This window comes from Vulpes lagopus, chromosome 11, assembly GCF_018345385.1.
Source record: "Vulpes lagopus strain Blue_001 chromosome 11, ASM1834538v1, whole genome shotgun sequence".
NCBI lineage: Eukaryota > Metazoa > Chordata > Mammalia > Carnivora > Canidae > Vulpes > Vulpes lagopus.
In genome coordinates, this window is record NC_054834.1 from 81,203,068 (window position 1) to 81,227,276 (window position 24,209).

Here is a 24,209-nt window from a genome sequence, read left to right on the forward strand (position 1 = left end):
CGGTTGAGCGTCTGCCTTCGGCCCAGGGCGTGACCCCACGTCGGGCTCCCTGCATGGAGGCTGCTTCTCCCTCTGCCTGGGTGTCGGCCTCTCTTTCTGTCTCTCATGAATAAATCAGTAAAATCTTAAATTAAAAAAAAAAAAAACACCTGCAGCTAAATCTTTTAAAAACAGATTTCAAGTATCAAATGAGGCCACGTTGAGGCGTCTGCGTGGCTCAGTGGGTGAGCATCTGCCTCCGCTCAGGGCATGATCCCAGGGTCCTGGGATCGAGTCCCACATCAGGCTCCTCACAGGGAGCCTGCCTCTCTCTCTGCCTGTCTCTGCCTCTCTCTCTGTGTGTGTCTCTCATGAATACATAAAGGACATCTTTAAGAAAAAAATGAGGCAGTGTCATATGGCAGAGTGCCATTTGAATTCTTATTTTACTCTGGGAGAATGCAAAGGCTTTAAAGAATAAATTAGAAGAAAATCACTGGTGTCTTTTTACCTCAGCAACAAATACAAACACGATAACCATAAGTTTCCTTTTCTTCCTCACATATCTGCCTGAGCATTTTCTAATGCAAAGGTTGTATTAAATATACTTTTATTTTTCCAACTCGAGGAAGAATTTTTTTAATGATCTTGATGGTATAGGCGGTACTAGATTTCTCCACTGTGTGTGATATCTGTTGAGTTCTACTATATTTAAGACGTTTCATGAACTCATTTCCCATGCATTGACTCCCTGTCAATAGTGATCAGCATCAATATTTCATTCATTGATTAGTGTCATTTCTCTATATATATTTTTCCCTTTAAAATTTCATGGTTTTCTAGAAACCATGCACATGATTTCTAGAACCTGCACATAATTATTATTTTGAATATTCAGATTTTCTTTTCACTATAGCAGAAACATTTTCACTATATTTCTATATGGTTATTGCTTTCATTAAGAAACTCTTAATTTTTGAATATTTATTTTTTTACTTGTCATCTTATTGAACTCTCTTAATTGGTATAATAATTGTTTAGTTGATTTACTTTGCTACAATAAGAATTATCTTCTCTGCAAATAATGATAATTCGTTCCCTTATTATAGCTTTTTTCTTTTTCTTTGATGTATTGGTAAGATATTAAACAACAGATACGGGAATATAAAGATTATGAATTTTAACAGGAATTGCACTTATGTTTTGTCATTATAGGAAATGTTGTCTGATATAAGCAAATAATAATAATGAGCTATTGTGCCAAGTGCTAGAAAACCCATGGTTTAAAATAAACTAATATTTAGAGCTCAAATTTGACAAGTCATAGCTTTATAGAACAGTAACATTTTTGTATAATTAGAAAAACATTTCAAATATTTCTGATAGCCTTCTTAGCATATATTGAGGAGTTAATATTTTTCTTCCTTTTGAACTATCGATGTGAAAAATCATATACATAGATATTAGAATATTGGATTATTTTTGCTTTTTTAGAAAATAGCACATTTAGCAGTTTTATCAGTTTTGAGACTCTATTTGATGATATTCTTCTAACATCATACTTATGATATTTTGAGTCAGACTACAGGGATTCATAGTTTAAGCCTTGAAAAATCTGAATTTGTATCCCATTGCCATCTTAGGTTAGCTTGTAATCTTAGGCAACTGGTCCAAACCAGCTCAGCCTTAGTACTTTTGGTGTAATGTGGAGATAATAAAATAACCTACGCTTTCAGATGGTTGAGCATGAACGGTATAATGCATGTACAGTCCTTAGCATAGAAGCTAGAATGCTCAATAAACATATAGTTATAAATGGTACTTGTCAGTCTTTCCCCCCACCTTTCTTTCCCTGATCAGATTTTTTATATGAAGGCCATAAAAGCATCTTAAAATTAATTAATGAACTCCTTTCAATAAGGCTATAGAATATGTAGGACCTAACTGACATGTAGATTATTTATTCCTTAAAAATCAGCCACAAATCACCTCATGAAAACATCTAAAATCAGTATAATTTCTGAATATAATTATTTGCAAATTCAAATATTTGTCAATTTCTTCTAAGGCAATTTATGTACTCATTCTCTCAGATTAATTTTGATAATTTATATTTTCTCAACTTCATTAATTCCTTATAGCTTGCTACATTTATTAGCATGTAGTTACAAGTTAATTGTTTAAAATTGCTTTCATATATAGTAATAATCTTTTTTACGTGCCTAAATCACATGCTTGTAAATATTTTTGCTATTTTTTTCTTAATGATATTTATCCATGTACTATATAGCTACATGTTGGGCACATTTATGTTTATAATTATTTTTTCTCTTTTTATCTGATTTGGTAGTTTCATTTTTCCATAATTGATTTCTTCTTCTTATTTTTTAGAGTTTTTCTGCCTAACTCTATGGATTGGATGTTTAATTGATTATTTTCTAGTTATGCTTTTTAAAAATGATAGCATTTTTGCTCACGAGGTAAACCTTTGAGACAATGGTCATGAGTTTTCATTGAAAACATGCTCATTATAGTTATTTTCCAAATACCTCTTAGTTGTAATTTTGATTTCTTTTTGTTCAAAGTTTCAAGTAGAATTGGTCATTTTAATTAAGTGGCTAGATTTTCCTTTGCTGCTTAAAGTTTAGTTTATAATTTCCAAACCTTTGCATAATGATAAAAGAATGTGAGTAATGTAATTCCTTTATAGGATTACACGTGAAAAGGAAAAGCAGAAAACATGCTCATTGTAAAATGGATCAGTACTATATAAAATGAGAAAGTCCTTCATCTCCTCATAACCATGAAGAATATTTGTAGATTGAGTTTCCTGTAATTGGATGTGAATACAGACTTTCTTAGGGATCCACACCTGTGGAAGGGAAGGTGGGAGGCAGGACTGAGAGAAATGGAATTGCCATGAAAATTTTAAACACCTCAGGTAACTCCATGTGGAACACTGGAGCATACATGACACACCCCAGCTGTCCTGTGTGGTATCAAAAGGGCTGCCCTGATACCCTCTTCTTCATCAGCTGTGGGATATGAGTCACCAGAAGTGTGAGCCCTGAGGAGTTGGTCTTCTCTGCAGTTGAGGTAAACCCTGAAAGAGCTGACAGCTAGAGACTGTGGGAAGAGGCTATAAGTCCTCCCAAAAGGACATGGGAATTGTGGCTAGCTCAGTGTACAACATGTTTTTTTTTTTTTTTAATACCAGCTTGGAATGTTTTATCAAAATTTTTTGTATATATTTTTATCTACATCTTATTTTTTAGTTAAATGATCTCTGGATATTATATATTGTATTATATATAATATTATATATATTATCTATACTATATTTAGCATACATTTACTCTTTTGATGCTTTACAAACTTATTCAAAGTTGTTTTTTAACAGCAAGATTTTCTGATTTTTTAGTTTTGATTTATGTATTAGTCAACTGTATTAAATTGTCAAACAAATTTTGAGAAGACATAGGGCATATCTCCTGGGCTATTGCTCCATTAAATATTTCTATAATATTTACACATGAATAAACTCCTTTCAAAATAAATTTTCTTTGTTGTCCTCTGTCATTTGATATTGCATAGGTTTACTTATTTCTGTTTAAACATTTCAAGTCTTTACTTGTCTTTAAATTAAAAAAAATCTCAAGACCTGTCTAAAAATGATCAATTATTTTTACTAGGACTTTGATGATAACAGAAGTAGGGAAGAATTATGATCAGATTTACATTTTTACAATTATCACTCTGACTTTAATCTGGAGGTTAATTTATGAGGAGAATGAATGAATGTAAGGAAAAACAATTAAAATTGACTTTCAGCTTTATGAAAAGGATTTTAATGGATAAAAATAACACAAGAAGAGAAATAATACGAAAGAGATGGTGAAATCAAGTTTAGCTATAAATTGAGTTTGAGGATCTAAGAACAATCATATTTGAAATACATAAATGGCTGTCAGGTTTAGTGCTGAGGTAGTTGTATTGTAAATGACGTAATAATAATCATTAGTAATTCAAGATGTGCAGGATCTTCTAGAGGTTGCATAGTATAAGAAAAAAGAGAGATTAGGATAGAGGCTTGAAACATACCAAGATATACGAAGAATATAGGAGAGAGGGAAGTGCCATCAGAGGAGAGCAAAAAAGAGTTGTCAAAGATGTTGGAAGACTGTGAGAACATTTTGATACAGAAAGTGACCTCTGAAGGCTGCTTTGGCTGCTGCCCATGAATTCTGATAACATTATGTTTTTAGTATCACTTAATCATTTATATTCTAGATTCTTTGTGATTTTCTCTTTTACTTTCTCTATTAACTTTTAAAAACACAAGTAACCCTTTGGTTACTCAATAAGCAGTGTGGTTTTTATGCCCTTAATATCTTATTATTATGATTTATAATTAAATACCATTTTAGTGAAATAGCCAAACTGTGGAAAGATCCCAGACGTTTATAGACAGATGAATGGATAAAGATGAATGGATACACACACACACACACACACACACACACACACAACGGAATACTACTTAGTCATCCAAAAGTTAAATCTTGAAATCTTCAATGATGTGGATGGAATTAGAGGGTATGATGATAAGTGAAATAAGTCAATTACATCATCTCACTCATATATGGAATTTAAGAAGCAAGACAGAGGATCATAGGAGAAGAGAGGAAAAAATAAAACAAGACAAAATCAGAGAGGGAGACAAACCATGAGAGACCACTAATCATAGGAAACTAACTAAGAATTGGAGGGGAAGTGGGTGGGGGTTTGGGGTAACTGGGTGACAGACATTAAGGAGGGCACGTGATGTGATGAGCACTGGATATTATATAAGGCTGATGAATCACTGACCTCTACCTCTAAAACTAATAAAATATTGTGTGTCTGAATGTAAAAAAATTTTTAAAAATAAAAATAAAAAATATATCATTGTAGTGGGTAAACATGTTCTGAATGACTTTGATTTTTTGAAATACACTTAATATTGTTTTATGGCCCAGCATATGGTCAATATTAGTACAGTATTCAAATGTGAGAAAAATACAGTATTTTACTGTTTTTGGCTACTTGACTGTATAAGCATCCCTAAGGTTAACTTAATTGATGCTGTTGTTCAATTTATTATTTTCTAATCTACTTACTCAGTCAATTACTTAGAGATCGATGTTTAAGTCTCCAATTGTAATTGTAGATTTTTCTAATTTTTCTTTTATCTTTGCCAATGTGTTGATTTATGTATTTGAGAACTTTGTTATTATATGTTACTGATTTAACTATATTTTTATTATTATTGTCAATATTGTTATTATTGTTTTCAGGTGTTACTGGGTACTTACACCTAACAACCATGTAATATGATTGCATTAAAAAGTTTAAAAGATATTTGTGACCTGCCCCCCCCAAAATTAATAAAATATTTGAAGTAACAAAAATCCTTTTTACTCAAGTTTTTATTTAAATTCCAATTAGTTAACATACACTGTAACAGTTGCAAGCACAGAATTTAGTGATTCATCACTTCCATGCAATACCTGGAGCTCATCACAAGTACCCTCCTTTTTATTTCATTTTATTTTAAGATTTTATTTATTTATTCATGAGAGATACAGAGAGATGGCAGAGACATAGGCAGAGAGAGAAGCAGGCTCCCTGCGGGAAGCGGATGTGGGACTTGATCCCAGGACACTGGGGTCATGCCCTGAGCCAAAGGCAGACGCTCAACCACTGAGCCACCCAGGGCCCCAGTGCCCTCCTTCTAAAAGGAGGGAGAGGGATCCCTGGGTGGCGCAGCGGTTTGGCGCCTGCCTTTGGCCCAGGGCGCGATCCTGGAGACCCGGGATCGAATCCCACGTCGGGCTCCCGGTGCATGGAGCCTGCTTCTCCCTCTGCCTGTGTCTCTGCCTCTCTCTCTATCTCTCTGTGACTATCATAAATAAATAAAAATAAAAAAAATTTAAAAAGGAGGGAGAGAGGACAGCCTGGGTGGCTCAGCAGTTTGGTGCTGCCTTCAACCTAAGGCCCAATCCTGGAGACCTGGGATCGAACCTGGGATCGAGTCCCAGGTTGGGCTCCCTGCATGGAGCCTGCTTCTCCCTCTGCCTGTGTCTCTGCCTCTCTCTGTGTGTGCGTGTGTGTTCTCATGAATAAATAAATAAAATCTTAAAAAAAAAAAAGGAGGGAGAGAATTCACAATAAGTATGAATAGTTTACTTAAAGTTCTCATTAGTGCATTTTAAAGTGTTTTGGAATTTAAGTTTTCTTTAACTCTTAACACTTTGCCATTTAAGCTTAGAGTTAGAAAATTAAGCTAAGGTGGTTGGAATAGTCAGAATTTCAAGAACAAATATAAATAAAATACACTGAATGTTAGAAGAAAAGGGGACTTCAAAGTTCAGCTAGTGAAACCTTGAAGTGCACATAGTCTTCTTGGCTTTTCCCATCCGACCATAGGGTTTTCTTCTGGAGTTTTCTAAGACAGTGACCATACATCTATATGTCCAAGTTTCAAAAAATTCTTATTTCTCCCTTTTATATTCATTTTAATTTTGTAGATTTATATATCACCACCATCACCACTCCCTTCTTTGGAAAGATTGTTCTCTTATCTTAGCAAGGATTTTGGAAGAAATGGACGCTAATCAATGTATTCACAATTTGCCGTCATTAACTGCCAGGCCAACAAATAGGTTTTTGCGTAAACTTCTTATTGCTATTACACTACGTATGTTGCTGCTTCTATTTGCTGTTTCTACTTCTAGTTTTCATTTGTGAAGACTTTTACCGTAGGGTCTGGCACCTAGTGGACCCAGAGCCCTAACGAGGAGAACATGTTCCATGTCTCCCAGGATCACAAAAAAAGGAGTGAGTTCTGCCATGGGAATAACAACAACAAAAAAAAATTAATAAAAACTGGTCATTATGCATGAGGGATATTTTTTAACATTAAGGATGTTAAAAACATACATATAGAACATAAAGATTTCCTTATGGGTACAGAACAGCAGGAATGAAGAGAGAGTCTACATTTTAGTCTCCTTTATGTGGCCAGATACTCTGGATTTTTAAAAATTAGATTTCAGTTTTGAAAACTACGATGGCACATTGCAGAATTCTGAAAACTCTCAGTTGTCTTGCAAATTCTTCTGTAGGTCTGCTCTTAGAAGTTAAGTTAAAGTGTGCTGTGGCACACTGGTTAAGAGCACAGGGTCTATAGCTGGATTGTCTGGTTTCAAAACACAGTTCCCCCATTTATTAGTTCTGTGATCTTAGTAAATACTGCTTAAAGAAGTTTTCTTCTCAATTTTCACATATGCAATTGGGCTAATAATGGTACCTAATTTATAGAATTTTGGTCAAGTTTAAGTTACTTAATGCATGTGAATACTTCTTTGAAATGCATCTGGCACTTAGTAAACACTATGTTATAATGACTATTTGTAATTATTTTTTCATATTATCATCATTATTATTGGTGGGTGTGAGAATCATAGAATGGTTTGTGCTTCAAGTACACCTCAAGCTGGGTTAAAGTAATGGTTACACACTTTTAATGAAAGGATATCCTCATAATAGCTTAATTATTCCACCATTTAAAATTTCTGACTGAGGCTTCCTCTATGTGTGCTTATTTACCAACCCATGAAACAAAGTCTAAAGAACTAAGGATCTTAAATATAATAACAATAATCATCTGTCAAATGAACAGTTATCTTGTGGGATCATGATTTGAGTGCTCAGATAAAAGTTAATAAAGTAGTCACAAAGGATTCTGTCCACTTTTGTGCTGAAGAAGATCATATTTAAGGCTCCATTTAATTTGCAAAATGTCAAAGAACATCAAAAGAAGAAATTTATTGCATTAATCTTTCAAAGACAGAATGTAAAGCTCGTACTAGCCAGAGTTATTAATCAAAATTAGCTATTGATTTTGTTCTGTCAGTAAATTCAAATTTACAAGGACTGTTGGTTATCAACACTTAGATTATATAAGTGGAAGTTTGGGATTTTTTTTTCTATCTAAGGATGTTTGATTAGCACTTCTATTAGCATTTCTGTTATGACTATTAGCATTTCTGTTTATAAGAATCCTAAACTTCTACAAAGTTTGAATAAATTGAAGCATTTTCACAAATGACAAAATTAACGTCAACTTCACTAATCACATTAAAAATAATAGTGATATTAACAGATTTATGTTTTAATGTTATAAATGTGACAGAACTATACAGTATCAATTATAATGAAGACTTACTGGAGATAGGGAAATAAGTGACAATAGTATTTATTGAGAAATACAGATAACAGTTCTAAACTTCAGAAAGTAAAAATGAATCAAGGCATGGAAGTAGAAACAATAGGATTGGTCTAAAGATTAAAAATGGGGATTGAATATGACATTAGCTGTGAGTTTGTCATATATGGACTTCATTATGTTGAGGACATTCCCCCCTATACCCACTTTGCTAAGAGTTTGTTTTTATCATAAATGGATGTTGAATTTTATCAAATATTTTTTTATGCATCTCTTAAAATGATCATATAATTTTTATCTTTCTTTTTCTTAATGTAGTATATTACATTGATTGGTGGTTATTGAAATCTTTTAGCATCCCTGTAATAAATCCCACTCAATTATGGTCATATGGTGTATGATCCTTTTAATGTATTGTTGAACCCAGCTTCCTAATGTATTGTAGGTTTTGCATCAATGTTTATCAGGGATGTTGGGTTGTGATTTCTTTTTTTTTAATTTAATTTATTTATTGATGAGAGACACACAGAGAGAGAGGCAGAGACACAATACTTTATGGGAGACATGATATTTTATGGGAAAACCCAAAAGACTTCCACCCCCAAATTGCTAGAACTCATGTGGGAGTTCCGCAACATTGCAAGTTACAAAACCAATGCCCAGAAATCAGTCGCATTTCTATACAATAACAATGAGACAGAAGAAAGAGAAATTAAGGAATCGATCCCATTTGCAATTGTGCTAATAACCATAAGATACCTGGGAATAACCTCACCAAAGAGGTAAAGGATCCGTACTCTAAATACTACAGAACACTTATGAAGGAAATTGAAGAAGACACAAAGAGATGGAAAAAAAACGTTCCATGCTGATGGATTGGAAGATCAAATATTGTGAAAATGCCTATGCTACCCAGAGCATTCTCTACATTCAATGCAATCCCTATCAGAATACCATGGACTTTCTTCACACAGTTGGAACAAATAATCCTAAGATTTGTATCAAACCAGAAAAGACTCTGAATAGCCAGAGGAATGTTGAAAAGAAATCCAAACCTGGTGGCATCACAATGCCTGACTTCAAGCTGTACTACAAAGCTGTGATCATCAAGATAGCGTGGTACAAAAACAGACACATAGATCAATGGAACAGACTAGAGAACCCAGAAATGGACCCTCAACTCTATGGTCAACCCATCTTTGACAAAGCAGGAAAGACCCTCCACTGGAAAAAGGACAATCTGACAATCTCTTTAATAAATGGTGCTGGGAAAATTGGACAGCCACATGCAGAAGAATGAAACTAGACCATTCTATTATACCAGACACAAAGATAAATTCAATATGGATGAAAGACCTAAATATGAGATAGGAATCCATCAAACTCCTAGAGGAGAACACAGACAACAACCTGTTCGACGTCAGCTGCAGCAACCTCTGGCTAGACATGTCTCCAAAGGCTAGAGATAGCAAAAGCAAAAATGAACTGTTGGGACTTCATCAAATAAAAAGCTTTTGCACAGTGAAGGAACAGTCCACAAAACTAACAGGCAACCTGCAGAATGGGAGAAGATATTTGCAAATGACATATCAGAGAAAGGGTTGGTATTCAAGACCTATAAATAACTTATTAAACTCAACATTCCAGAAACAAACAATCCAGTCAAGAAATGGGCAGAAGACATGAACAGACATTTCTCCAAAGAAGACCTACACACAGCCAACAGACACATGAAAAAAATGTTCCACATCATTTGTCATCAGGGAAGTACAAGTCAAAACCAATGTGAGATATCACTTTACACCAGTGAGAATGGCTAAAACTAACAAGACAGGAAATAACAAATGTTGGTGAGCAGGTGAAGAAGGGGGATCCCACTTACACTGTTGGTGAGAGAGAATGCAAACTGGTGCAGCCACTCTGGCAAGCAGTGTAGAGGTTCCTCAAGAAGCTAAAAATAGAGCTACCCTATGAGCCAGCAATTGTACTACTAGATATTTACCCCAAAGATACAGATTTAGTGAAATGACACGATACCTTCACCCCAGGGTTCATAGCAGCAATGTCCACCGTAGTCTCCATGTAAGGAGACCCAATGTCCTTCGACAGATGAATGGATAAAGATGAATGGTATATATATATACACAGTGGAATACTACTCAGCCATCACAAAGGATGGACACTTACTGTTTGCATTGACGTGGATGAAACTGGAGGGTATTATGCTGAGTGAAATAAGTCAATCAGTGAAGACAATTATTATGTTGTTTCACTCATACGGGAATACAGGAAGCAGCATAGAGGATCATAGGGAAAAGGAGGGAAAAGTGCCTGAGAAGTCATCAGAGAGGGAGAAAAACCATGAGAGACTTTTAACTATGGGAAGCAAACTGAAGGTTGCTGGAGGGGAGGTGGGTGAGTGCATGGGGTGGCTGGGTGATGGGCATTAAGGAGGCCTGTGATATGGTGAGCACTGGGTGTTATACACTGGCAACTTAAATTTAAGTAAGAAAAAATAAGGAAATAATAAATTTAGAAAAAAAGAAAGAAACTTGTGCAATTGGAAGCCATTGAAATTTGGAAGTTGTTTCCACAGCCAACTGGCCAATACCATGCACATTTCAGGCTTATTCTGAATTTTAATGAGAATTTCTCTAGCATAGTAGTCATTCAAAATGTGGGCCTCATACCGCACTGTGAGGATGCGTGACTAATAAACTGCAAGAGATCTCATGTATACAGTGTCAGGTGCCCTGTGTTCAGCCATTCTCTGGCCCTAGGATGAGAATTCTTTCCTCACCAATAGGTGAATAGGATGTAATCAAACAGTAAAGTAGATCTTGAACTGAGGTGTGGCTGACTTCAATGTTTGTTCTCTAACATAGGAAGACACCGATATGTGAAACTGTTTATAAATAGAAGAAAACAGTGTAGACACCAACATGACTCTTACACAAATACTTTTTAAGTAAAATTTTACCTGGTGGAAAGGTTTTGTTCTTAAACATTGGTTTTGAAACTGAGGTATACAGCACATGTTAAAAATAAAGAACAGTTGCTAAACACAAGAAACACTTGAAACAATATTGCATTGTGTATCACCTATACTCAAAGAAATGATAACCATAATCATAACCATAATTTAACAGGAGCTGTGTACAACATGAATCAATCCCTCAAATATAATGTTTTATGAAGAATATCATATGACGGCATTCATATAAACATTAAAAATATGGGAATTGGAACACTCGTTTCAGACCGCATTGTCTGGATTTAATTAAGGATGTATCAGGGTGCGCGTGGGTGGCTCAGTTGCTTAAGTGTCTGACTTTGGCTCAAGTTATGATCTCTGGGTTCTGGGATGAGCCCCACAGTGGGCTCCCTGCTCAGTGATGAAGCCCTCCCAAAGCTTGTGTTCTCTCTCTCTTTCTAAATCAATCTATCAATAAATATTTTTAAAAATTTTAGAAAAGGGTGTATTAGAAAGGTGGTATGTTGAATCCAATATTACCAAAGGAAATCAGAGGTACAATTTTACATTAATTTGCTTTAATTGGAGATAATTTGTACCAGAAACTGCAAAAGAGGACAGTATGGCTAAACTGCACAATACTAAAGGATTTTTTTTATGATGTGATACAGAGGAGGCCAGAAATAAGGAACACCAAAGAACATGTTCTAAAATTCTAGCAGTTACTTTAAAAAGTGTCCATTTTACAAAGAATGTATTGTCAGGAATACACCACAACATTGTAATTATCTGATTTAAAACTTTCTTTCCAGAGTTGCTGTGGCTGAAAGTCAGTATTTGGTATAGTAAAGCAGAGAAAATGAATATGCAGGGAAGTAAGTATAAAGGGTATGAGAGAACTGTTTGCCAAAGCGAAAGAGAAACCACATACTAGTATTTTTTCTGTCAATAATCATAAATGTTACATAATATATGCTAAATTATATGGAAAGTGTTAAGAGCTTTGCCTTGCCTTAAAGGTAGGGGAACCATTTGCAAAATTTACCATTTGCGGAATTTAACTTAAGAGTCCTGCCATTTCTTTTTTTTTTTTTAATTGAGATACAATTAAAGTATATATTTCAATATATCTCCAAAATGTACAAAAATCACCACTATCTAATTTCAAAATATTTGCATCACCCCAAAAAGAAACCTCATACCTATTAGCGGTCATTTTCACTTCCTCTTATCTCTATCCTCTGACAACCAGTAAACTACTTTCTGTTTCTATAGATTTGTCTATTCTGAATTATAGATAAGTGGAATCATGATACATATCTTTTTTGTTTGGATCTTTCACTTTACAGGTTTTCAAGGTTCATGCAAATTGCAGCATATAATAGTACTTCATGTCTTTTTTTATTGCATAACATCCCATCATATGAATATACCATATTTTATTATTCACTCATTTACAGGTGAACATTTGGGTTATTTCCATTTTTTGGCTATTACTAATCATGTTGCTTTGAATATTTGTGTACAAGTTTTTCTGTGAATGCATATTTAAATATCTTAAGTATATACCACGGAGTAAAATTGCTGAGTTATACAGTAATTCTGTTTAACTTTTTGAGGAACTGCTAAACTATTTTCTGAAGTGGCTAGAACATTTTACATTCCCAACAGCAGTGTCTGAGGGTTTCAGTTTCTCCGCATCCTGGCTATGCTTGCTAATGTCCATCTTTTTTATTCTAGCTAGCCCGGTGGGTGTGAAATGGAATCTCGTTGTAGCTTTGCATTTTTAATTTCCCTAATGACTAATAATATTGAGCATCTCTCCATGTGCCTGTTGACTATATGCATATCTTTCTTGGAGAAATGCCCATTTATATCCTTTGCTCAATCTTTAGCTGTGTTGTTTATCTTTTATTGTTGAGTTGTAAGGGCTTACATATTCAGAATACAAGTCCCAGATAGATAATTTATAAACATTTTCTTCATTTTGTGGGGTGGATTTGCACATTCTTAATAGTATACTTTGATGCACAATTTTACTTTTGATAAATTCCACTTATCTATTTCTTTTTTGTTATTTCTTGTAGCTTTCAGTGGAACATCTAAGAAATCATTACCTAATCAACTAAGACTTATGTCCAATTTTTCTTCTAAAAGTTTTACAGTTTACCTCTTATATTTAGGTCTTTGATTCTCTTTAAGTTAATTTTGTATATAACAAAATTATGTGTTAAATCTTTGTCTGACTTCATTCTTTCTTATATGGATATCAAGTCACCTTAGCATCATTTTTTGAGAAGATGATTCTTAATCCACTGAATCATCTTGTTACCCTGTTGAAAGTACATTGACCATTATCATGGGTTTCTTTCTGAATTCTCAATTCAGTTTCATTGATCTATATATTGATATTTATGCTATTACAACACTGTATTGATTAGTATAGCTTTGTATTCTGACATGAATCATAAAAACAGAGAATCACAGCCTCTCAATCAATTCTCATATTTGAGCCAGTTTACAGATCCAGAACCCTTGAATGAAGGGAAGACCAGGTCTCCTTAATGAAGGACCTCAGTATACTATCAAAAATCTATATGGTGGGACACCTGAGTGGTTCAACATTTGAGTGTCTCACTTCAGCTTGCGGGGTGGTCCTGGGGTCTGGAACGAGTCCCATGTCAGGCTCCTTGGGGGAAGCCTGCTTCTCCCTCTGTCTATGTCTCTGCCTTTCTCTCTCTCTCTCTCTCTCTCTCTCTCTCTGTCTTTCATGAATAAATAAATACAATTTAAAAAAATTTACATGGTTAAGCTTTCTCCCAGCCTTCCTCAAAGGGGAGTGCAGCTTTTTACCAGGGTAACTGTACAGGTGGGAAGAGATTACCAGGCTTTTCAGAGGTGATTGAACACTGGTTCAGAACTGACACTAATTCCAGGAGAACCACAATGTCACTGTGGTGCTCTAGTCTGAACTGGGGCTTATGGAGGTCAATTCTGTCTCACAATGGGTTCCTCAACCTTTGGAGTGAGGGCTAATATGGTGGGTAAAAGCATGTGGAAGCCATTAGAAATACCTCTACCTAGGAAAATAGTGAACCAAGGCAGTATGAATACCCATAGTGACTGCAGAGATTAGTTTCACCATTAAGGACTTAAAAGATGTAAAGATAATGATTCCTGCTACACCCCCATTCAACTTGTCAATTTTACCTGTGCAGAAGACAAATGGATCTTGGAAAATGACATTGGATTATCATAAACTTGACTGGGTGATGCCTTCAATTGAAGCTACTATGCCAGATGAGGTTTCATTGCTTGGGCAAATTAACATATTCTCTGGTATCTTATATGTGGCCATCGATCTGGCAAATGCCTTTTTCTTTATACCTGTCTATGAGGTCTACTGAAAATATACTCTTGATTTTTTAAAGTCTGATTAATTTCCAGAGTTTTGCAAAAGCTGATTTTTGCCAGTGTTCTCACTGATTTTATGGAGGAGAGGATTTTCAGAGATCCTTATCATGGCATCCTTCTTTTTTTTTTTTTTAAGATTTTACTTATTTATTCATGATAGACACACACAGAGAGAGAGAGGGAGAGAGAGGGAGAGAGGTAGAGACACAGACTGAAGGAGAAGCAGGCTCCATGCAGGAAGCCTGTTGTGGGACTTGATCCCGGGACTCCAGGATCACGCCCTGGCCTGAAGGCAGGAGCTCAAACTACTGAACCACCCAGGCTGCCCTCATGGCATCCTTCTGATGCTTGAGGCCTACCATTTCTAATATTAAATATATATCTATATATACATATATATAATAGAATTAATTAATTTACAAAGAACAATGAACTAGAAACAGAGGAAGACAATGGAAACTATAGACACAAGGGAGATGTAACAAAACACACGAAAGTATGAGCTTTTTATGAGTGCTTGCAATAGTGGAATTAGTAATATAGAATTCAACAGCATTTTTATTCTATATTAAATAGATGCAGTTAATGGTCAAGTCTTCCTGTTCCTGACTTGAAATGTAGCATAGCACTAACCTTAGAATTACACTTTATATTATGGCGCAATGCTGTGTTCTTGATTCTATTAAAAAAGTGGAGGGAGAGTTATTTGAAACTAAAATGTAAGCCTTTGTAAATTACATGGAAGGCTGAGATATGGGCCACTAAGTATGACTAAACTTTAGGTAAAAGCTGCCTGTTTAAGCATTCATAGAGAAATGTTTGGTATGAATATGAAAAGTTTTTATTCAAGAATATGCATGTCATAGGGGCACCTGAGTGGCTCAGTCATTGAGCGTCTGCCTTTGGCTCAGGTCGTGACCCCAGGGTCCTGGGATTGAGTCCCACGTCAGGGTCCCTGCAGGGAACCTGCTTCTCCCTCTGCCTGTGTCTCTGCCTCTCTCTCTCTCTCTGTGTCTCTCATGAATAAATATATAAAATCTTAAAAAAAAAAAGAATATTCACATCATAGAATGTTTCTGACTAAAGCAATTATCAGCATATAATCCTGATAAAATTATTAATGGAAAGTGTCATTCCTAGGACAAAAAAACATACATATCCGTAGTAATATAATTCAGAATCAGTCAAATAATTTTCTAATTTCATAGTTAGATATGTTAAACTTAAATAAAATTAAAATTAAAGATTCTCTATAACAGAATTTAGCAATTTCTTTAAAAAATTATTTCAGAGAAGCAATTTGATTTGGAAAGTTTGTGAGGACACACATTCTGTCTCAATATCTCCCTCTCTCAGTCTCTTTCCTTCTCTTTGTATACTCTCACGACTTAATCTATACTTTTCGCTCATTTCCTTCCATCTCTGTCTATATTATTTGAAGAGATACACCCTCTAAATACTTTAGAGGTACATTCCTTCAGCTGATAAATACCTATATACATAGTTATTTGAGACAAGTATGAAATATACTCTGATGATTGTATTTTCCCATCCTTTTCCATTCTTCCTTCATGAGACTGATTTCTGTCTTCTTTCTTCTGTCATCCTTCCCTTTCTTCCTTGTTTCCCTCCTTCCTCCCTTCCTTTTTTCCTTCCTCTCATGTTCTGTGTGTGGGTATGTGTGTGTTTGAGTGTGTGTATATTAATATCCTCCCTAATTTGCACCTTCCCATGTTCTTACAGCATCCATCAAGGTGTCTGAGAGATTTTTTTTCTCCATATTATCAGGAAATGCTAAAATAGAGAGTGAACCAAGGAGGCCACCAGAACTTCGAAGCTGGTCTTTAAAGAATTTCTCTCCTGGAGCAGTAGAAATGAGTAAATGAAAACAGATTAGTTTCTTTCTCTTGCCTTTCTACTTTAATCTCGGTCAACCTTAAATACACACAGAGCTTAAATTTAGAAGCCCAGTGTCTCCATCCAATTAGTATTTTTGTGAGAGAGCTTTGTCAGACGTCTCTAAGTCCCTTTATGATGATCTTAGGGTCATCTAAAAATCCAAAAGATTCTGATGTTGTGGTGTTTTAGGAAGTAATGAAAGGTGTCTTTGTACAGATTGGAATGTGTGCACAGAAAGGAGAGAGGGTTAAGCACTTTGGGGCAGAACAAACGATGAGATTACCTGAACTCTGCTTCTCCTGAGTGGCTACAGGGGCAGTTTTTCTCAGCAGAGCTCACAAAATAGATTACAGAATAAGAACATAGCTTTAAAAATTATTGCAAAGGTCCACCCAAATCCCATAGTGAACTGTGTGCCTGAATGACTTCCATTTAGGTCTTTAGCTCAAAAGACGCAGCTAATCTTTCAGTGAGAAATAAAACATATTTAGATAACATAAATGTTTAAAGTGCAACATGACTGACGAACAACAGTAACAACTGATTAATTTGCCATTATTGTTTTGTATTTTAAAATTATGAGTCATTTTATTTTAAAGCTTTTTCTAAATTTGGAGAAGGCGGCCAAAACATTAACCACGTCTAATAAAACCCTACATAGATATTTTGCTATACTTGCTTTCCAAATTACATCTCATGCATTTATATTCAACACTTTCTTTATTGACTTTATATTTAACATTTTCTTTATTGACTTTATCTATGATATGTATCATAAATGAAATTATTTATTTTGAGGCAAGAGATATAAAGACAAAATAAACATCTTTTCCCTACTTCTCTAAACATTTCCCTAGTCCTACAATTGAAAGAAATCAATATAAAACTTTGCATCTTGCTTATTTTCCAGTTCCCTTTTTTTACAAATATATATTGTGTTTGTTTTCACAGATACAGAATCATACAGCACACATCACTTTGAAACATTCTATTTTCAATTGATTTAATATAAACTTTTATACAAGTCAATATACATGACTCTAGTTCATGTTATCATTGTTTATACATATGTGCACATATAGATATATATTTAAATAAACAGGAAGAGGATTTATCATATTTTTGTTTGAATAAGCTACTTTTCTTTTCTCTTCACCTATGTCCTCTGCATTTCTACCATCACTTTCTTTCTTTTATTTATGATCAATTAGCCAACATACATCATTAAACTCAGATGTAGTGTTAAGCAGTTTATCACTTGCCTGTAACACCCAGTGCTCACCACATCACATGTCTTCTTAATGCCCGTCACCCAGTTACCCATCACTCCATAAACCTCCCGTCCAGCAACTTCAGTTTGTTTCCCATAGTTCAGAGTCTCTCATGGTTCTTCTCCCTCTCTGATGACTTCTCATGCACTTTTCCCTCCTTTTCCCTATGATCTTCTATGCAGCTTCCTGTATTCACATATGAGTGAAACCATATGGTAATTGTCTTCACTGATTGACTTATTTCACTCAGAATAATACTTATGGGTTTTGGCACAATTGCAAATGGGATCAATTCCTTAATTTCTCTTTATCCTGTCTCATTGTTAGTGTATAGAAACGCAACTGATTTCTGTGCATTGGTTTTGTAACTTGCAATGTTGCGGAACTCCTGTATGAGTTCTAGCAATTTGGGGGTGGAGGTCTTTTGGGTTTTTCCATAAAGTATCATGTCATCCCCCAATGGTGAGAGTTTAACTTCTCTTTTGCCAATTTGAATGCCTTTTATTTCTTTCTGTTGTCTGATTCCTGAGGCTAGGACTTCTAGTACTATGTTGAACAATAGTGGTGGGCATCCACGTTGTGTTCTTGGCCTTAGGGGAAAAGCTCTCAGTTTTTCCCCTTTGAGAATGTCTGCTGTGGGCTTTTCCAAGATGGCTTTTGTGCTATTGAAGTATGTTCCCTCTCTCCCTACACTATGGAGAGTGTTAACCAAGAAAGGATGTTGTAGTTTGTCAAATAATTTTTCTCCATCAATTGAGAGGATCACACGGTTCCTATCTTTTATTAAAATGATGTATCACCTTGATTAGTTTGCAAATATTGAGCCACCCTGGCACCCAGGAGGAAATCCCACCAAGTCGTGGTAAATAATCCTTTTAGTGTACTGCTAGATCCTATTGGCTGGTATCTTGCAGAGGTTTTCGGCACCTGTGTTCATCAGGGATGTATTGGCCTGTAATCCTCGACTTTGGTGGAGTCTTTATCTGGTTTAGGGATCAAGGTGATGCTGGCCTCACAGAACGAGTTGGAAGTTTTCCTTCCCTTTCTATTTTTTGAAACAGCTCCAGAAGAATAGGTATTATTTCTTCTTTAAATGTTCGGTAGAATTCCCCTGGGAAGCCATCTGGCCCCAGATCCTTGCTCCTTGGGAGGTTTTGATGACTGCTTCACTTTCCTTGCTGGTCGTGGATCTCTTCAGGTTATCTCTTTTTTCTCGTTTCAGGTCTGGTAGTTTATCAGTATCTAGGAATGCATCCATTTCTTCCAGATTGCCTAATTTGTTGGCATATAGTTGCTCATAATACGTCTTAAAATCGTGTGTATTTCCTTTCCTTTGTGTTGGTTCTGGTCCCTCCTCCTTCATTTGTGATTTTATTAATTTGGGTCCTTTCTCTTTTTCTTCTTCATAAGTCTGACTAGGGGTTCATCAATCTTATTACTTCTTTTGAAGAACCAGCTCCTAGTTTTGTTGATCTGTTCCACTCTTCTTTTGGTCTCTATTTTATTGATTTCTGCTCTAATCTTTATTGTTGAATCTTTTTAATCCTTCTCTAATTTCCTGGTTGGCCTATTCATTGTTTAGGAGGATGCTCTTTAACCTCCAAGTGTTTGAGTTCCATTCAAATTTCTTCTTTGTGATTGAGTTCTAGTTTCAAAGCATTGTGGTCTGAAAGAATGCAGGGAATAACCTCCATCTTTTGTTATCAATTGAGACCTGATCTGTGACCCAGTATGTGGTCTATTCTGGAGAAAGTTCCATGTGTGCTTGAGAAGAATGTGTATTCTGTTGCATAGGATACAATGTTCTGTATATACCGGTGAAATCCATCTGGTCCAGCGTGTCATTCAAAGACTTGGTTTCTCTGGTGATCTTCTGCTTAGACAGTCAGTCCTTTGCTGAGAGTAGAGTGTTGAAGTCTCCTACTATTAATGCATTTTTGTCTATGTGTTCCTTTACTTTGTGTATTAATTGGTTGAAGTAATTGACCTCTCCCACATTAGGGGAATAAATATTCATAATCTCCTTCAAGATCTCCTTGTTGGATAGACCCTTTAAATGTGATAGAGTGTCCCTCTTCATCCATTACTACCACCTTTCATTTAAAATCTAATTTATCTGATATGAGGATTGCTACCTTAGCTTTCTTTTGAGGTCCATTTGCATGGTAAATGGTTCTCCGCCCCCTCATTTTCCATCTGAAGGTGTCATTAGGTCTAAAATAGATCTGTGGCAGACTGCTTATGGATGGGTCTTGCATTTTTATCCCATCTGACACCCTGTGTCTTTTGACTGGAGCATTTAGCCCATTCAGATTTAAAGTAACTATGGAAAGATATGAATTTAGTGCCATTGCATTAGCTGTAAAGCTCTTGTTTCTCTAGATCATCTCTGTTTCTTTCTGGTGTATGTTACGTTTGGGCTCTCTCTTTGCTCACAAGGCTCCCCATAGTGTTCCTGCAGGGCTCATTTAGGGGTTACATATTCTTTTAGTTCTCATTTGTCCTGGAAGCTCTTTATTTCTCCTTCCATTCTGAATGACAGCCTTGCTGGATAAAGATTCTTGGCTGCTTGTTTTTCTCTCTTGTACCCTGAATATTTCATGCCAGCCCTTTCTGGCCTGCCAGCTCTCTATAAATAGGTTTGCTGTTAATCTAATATTTCTCCTTGTATATGTTAGGAATCTCTTGTGTTGAGCTGCATTCAGGATATTCTCTTTGTTTCTGAAATTTGCAAGTTTCACTATTATATATGGGTGTTGATTGATTTTGTTGATTTGGCGAGATCTCTCTATCTCTTGGTTATGAATGCCTGTTTCCTTCCCCAGATTAGAGAAACTCTCAGCTATGATTTATTCAAATATACCTTCTGGTCCTCACTTTCTCTCCATGCCCTGAGGAATTCTAAAAATATGGATGTTATTTTTTTTTTCAAACTTCACTTACTTCTTGGAGCCTTTCCTCATGAGCCTTTCCTCATGGGCCCTTGGTTGTTTTTCTTTTTCTCAACTTCCTTCTCTCCCATCAACTTATCTTCTATGTCAATTATTCTCTCTTCCGCCCTTTTACCCTAGCTGTTAAAGCATCCAGTTTAGACTGCATTTCAGTTAGAGTATTTTTAAGTTCAGCCTAATTAGATCTCATTTCTGCACTAAGACTCTTTCCTAAAGTATTTTATGCTTTTTACAAGCCCAACTAACATTTTACTTAAATCCATATCCATTAGATTTGTGGCAGAGTTTTACCTCTGGTTCTTTCTTTTGCGGTGAGTTCTTCCTTTTAATCATTTTGTCCAGTGCAGAATGGCTGTATAAGTAGTAGAGTCAAAAATAACAACAACCCATGAAAATACACACTGTTCTTCCAGCTGGTGTTCTAGTAGAGGGGCCTGCCTTGCTGATTTTCAGGTGTCTGTGCCTGGGCAGAGTTGCATCATCCTTTGCCAAGTGGCCAGGCTCAGTGTCTGCTGTTTACTGTGTGAGGTCTTAGTTCCCTGGAGGCCTTTCACATCTCTTGCAAAAAGTGGTCACTTTTCTATTTGTAGAGTTCCAGCTGTTCTTTCTTTACATCCCAGGTTGGATTTGTAGTTGTTCACAATGGTTTGATAGTTATTTAGCCACATTTAGCAGACCAGATGAAAAAGGATCCCTTCTCTTCCACCATCTTGCTTCTTCCTCAAAAGTTTATTTCTTGATCATTTGTCATGAGCGTTGGTGGTTGATTTGAGTCTTCTCTGATTGAGTCTCTCATTCATCTACCTTCTTTGTTATGAAGTAATAGCTCAATCTGGGACATGCTGTTTGCATAGCAGGGAAGAAAACAACAAACAACCTATTGAAACCAAAGAAGCCTCCTAAAAATTGTTATGTGAATTGCATGCAGTCATTTCCACAATTATTGCATTAGCAAAAGTGGGTTATATGACCAAACATGATAACACAGCTAGAAAGTACACTGTTTTCACACAAATAACCCCATATCTGGACGAGGGCATGCATTTCTTTTACACAGTTAAAATTTGAAAACTAATTCAATCTACCATGTTCCACATGCTTGATTACAAATATTCATGTCTCTTCTTGCTCTGCACAAAATACATTTGCTTTCTAACCAGGGAACACCTAAAAAATTCTCATGGAATCACAGCACCAGACTCAATGTTTCAAGATCATCTTTACTTCAGACCCTAACATGTTTTTTCTTGATGCAAAAAACTCTGAAGTAACAAATAAGCGTTTTACTCCCACATATATGACATATATTTTTGGAACAGCACAAGATAACTTCAAAAAAAATCCCCTTTGAAGGGATGCCTGGGTTGCTCAGTTGGTTAAATGCTCAACCGTTGATTTTGGCTGAGGTCATGATCTCAGAGTCATGAGATCCACCCATGTTGGTCTCCGCACTGAGTGTGGAGCCTGCTTATGATTCTCTCACTTTCTTTTCCTGTTCCTGCCTCTCTCTCTCAAAAAAAAAAAAAAATCCCATGCAAATAAGGGAGAATGATTAAAATGTTTTATACCAAAATCCCATGGGATGGATAAAGCAAAGGACTTTTTCTGGAGAAGTGGAAATATTTCTTGATTAAATTCCCAGATTTCCCTCACGGACATTTGTTCCATAGTCTGTCATTCTTCATTTCTCTTGGCTTGGTCTTTTGGAGGTTCTACCTTTCTATTACTTAGCCACATCTGTGTTAGCTTTTAGTAAATATTTTCTTCTGAGGGCTAAGTGATTTTCCACTCTGTTTTATGCCTATGGAAACTTGGGGACTCAAAGTTTATTTTAGGTCTCAAAAGTCCCAGACTCATTTAATGCTACCTGAAAGTTTTTTTTTTTGTCAGTAAAACTTACTCAAATATGTAGTCGGGTCATTGTTTCCAGTCAGCACCATGTGCCAAGAGGTATATCCGCACTAGCTTTTAAGGCATATTTCTCTCTGGTCTTAACTGTTGGTATTTTGAGCTTATCAATTATTTTGTTCTTTCTTTATATACAGGATCTAGTGTATTACTTAGCATATATTAGCGACTTAGTAAATATTTATTAGATAAATGATGAACAGTTAAAAAATAAATGTGAATTCTTAATACTTATGAGAAAATTATTTAATGGTATCAGTACTGAAGAATTGGAGATTAATAAAAAGATATTGCTCTTTTCCAAAGTTATTTTACCCATTGTGGATTAGAGTAATACAGAAATAGATAATTGTGGTGGATAAATTGATGAAGACTTTCTGAAGGGCAATACAGAAATGAATATCAATATTTCTAAAGATAGGGGCACATGAGTGGCTCCATTGGTTAAGTGGCCAACTCTTGATTTCTGCTCAAGTCTTGATGTCAGGGTCATGAGATCCACCCTTTTGTCAGGTCTGCATTGGGTGTGGGGCCTGCTTAAGATTCTTTCTCTCCCTCACCCTCTGCCACTCCTCCTGCTCTCTCTCTTTCTCTAAAAGAAGAAAAAAAAGAAAAGATTGTTAAAATTTCTAAATATGTCTTATCCTTTTGTATCTTGGTAATTCAAGTGTAGGACATGTGGGGATAATAAATACCAAGGATATAAATTACAGTGCTGGCTACCTTAGCCTACAATAAGAAAACAGTCATATGAATTATGGCAACATTATTTAATAGATTAACATGTGGTCATTAAAAGTATTTATCTAATTACATGCCACTTTCCCAAGGTATATTATGTAAGTCTACATTTCTAGCTAGTTATGTGTCTGCACATACTTTAATGTATATGCATATGGGTATATAAATAATCATGTGTGTATATATATGTGTGTGTGTATATATATAGGAAGAGAGAAGCATTCATTTGTGTGGTGGGATTCCATTTTCATAAAAAATGTATGTATGCATATAAGTATTCATATGTACTAAGAAAAAGTCTGAAAAGATAAATATAAAAATATATTCAGTGGTTATTGGATCATAAATGATTTGCATTCTCTTTTTGCTTAGCATTATATTCTAACGTTTACAAAATTAAATATCCATTAGTTTAAATTAAAATTTAATAAAAGCAGAAGTGACAGCAAAATATTCAGTAATAAGCATCAGGGTCAAGACCGCTATGATTTATTGACTCATACACATAAAATTCAGATATGTAAATTGACTAATACACCAAGAATCTTGGTTATTTATTTAATTATTTATTTGAGAGAGTGAGTATACAAGTTGGGGTGGAGGGGCAGAGGGAGAGAGAGCATCTTAAGCAGGCTCCACGTCCTGCACAGAGCCTGATGTGGGGCTCAATCTCACAACCTTGACATCACGACCCTATGATTATGACCTGAGTCCAAATCAAGAGTTGGACAATTACCCAACTGAGCCACCCAGTTGCTCCACATGAAGCCTATTCTATGCAATGATAATTTATAAAGAGCATA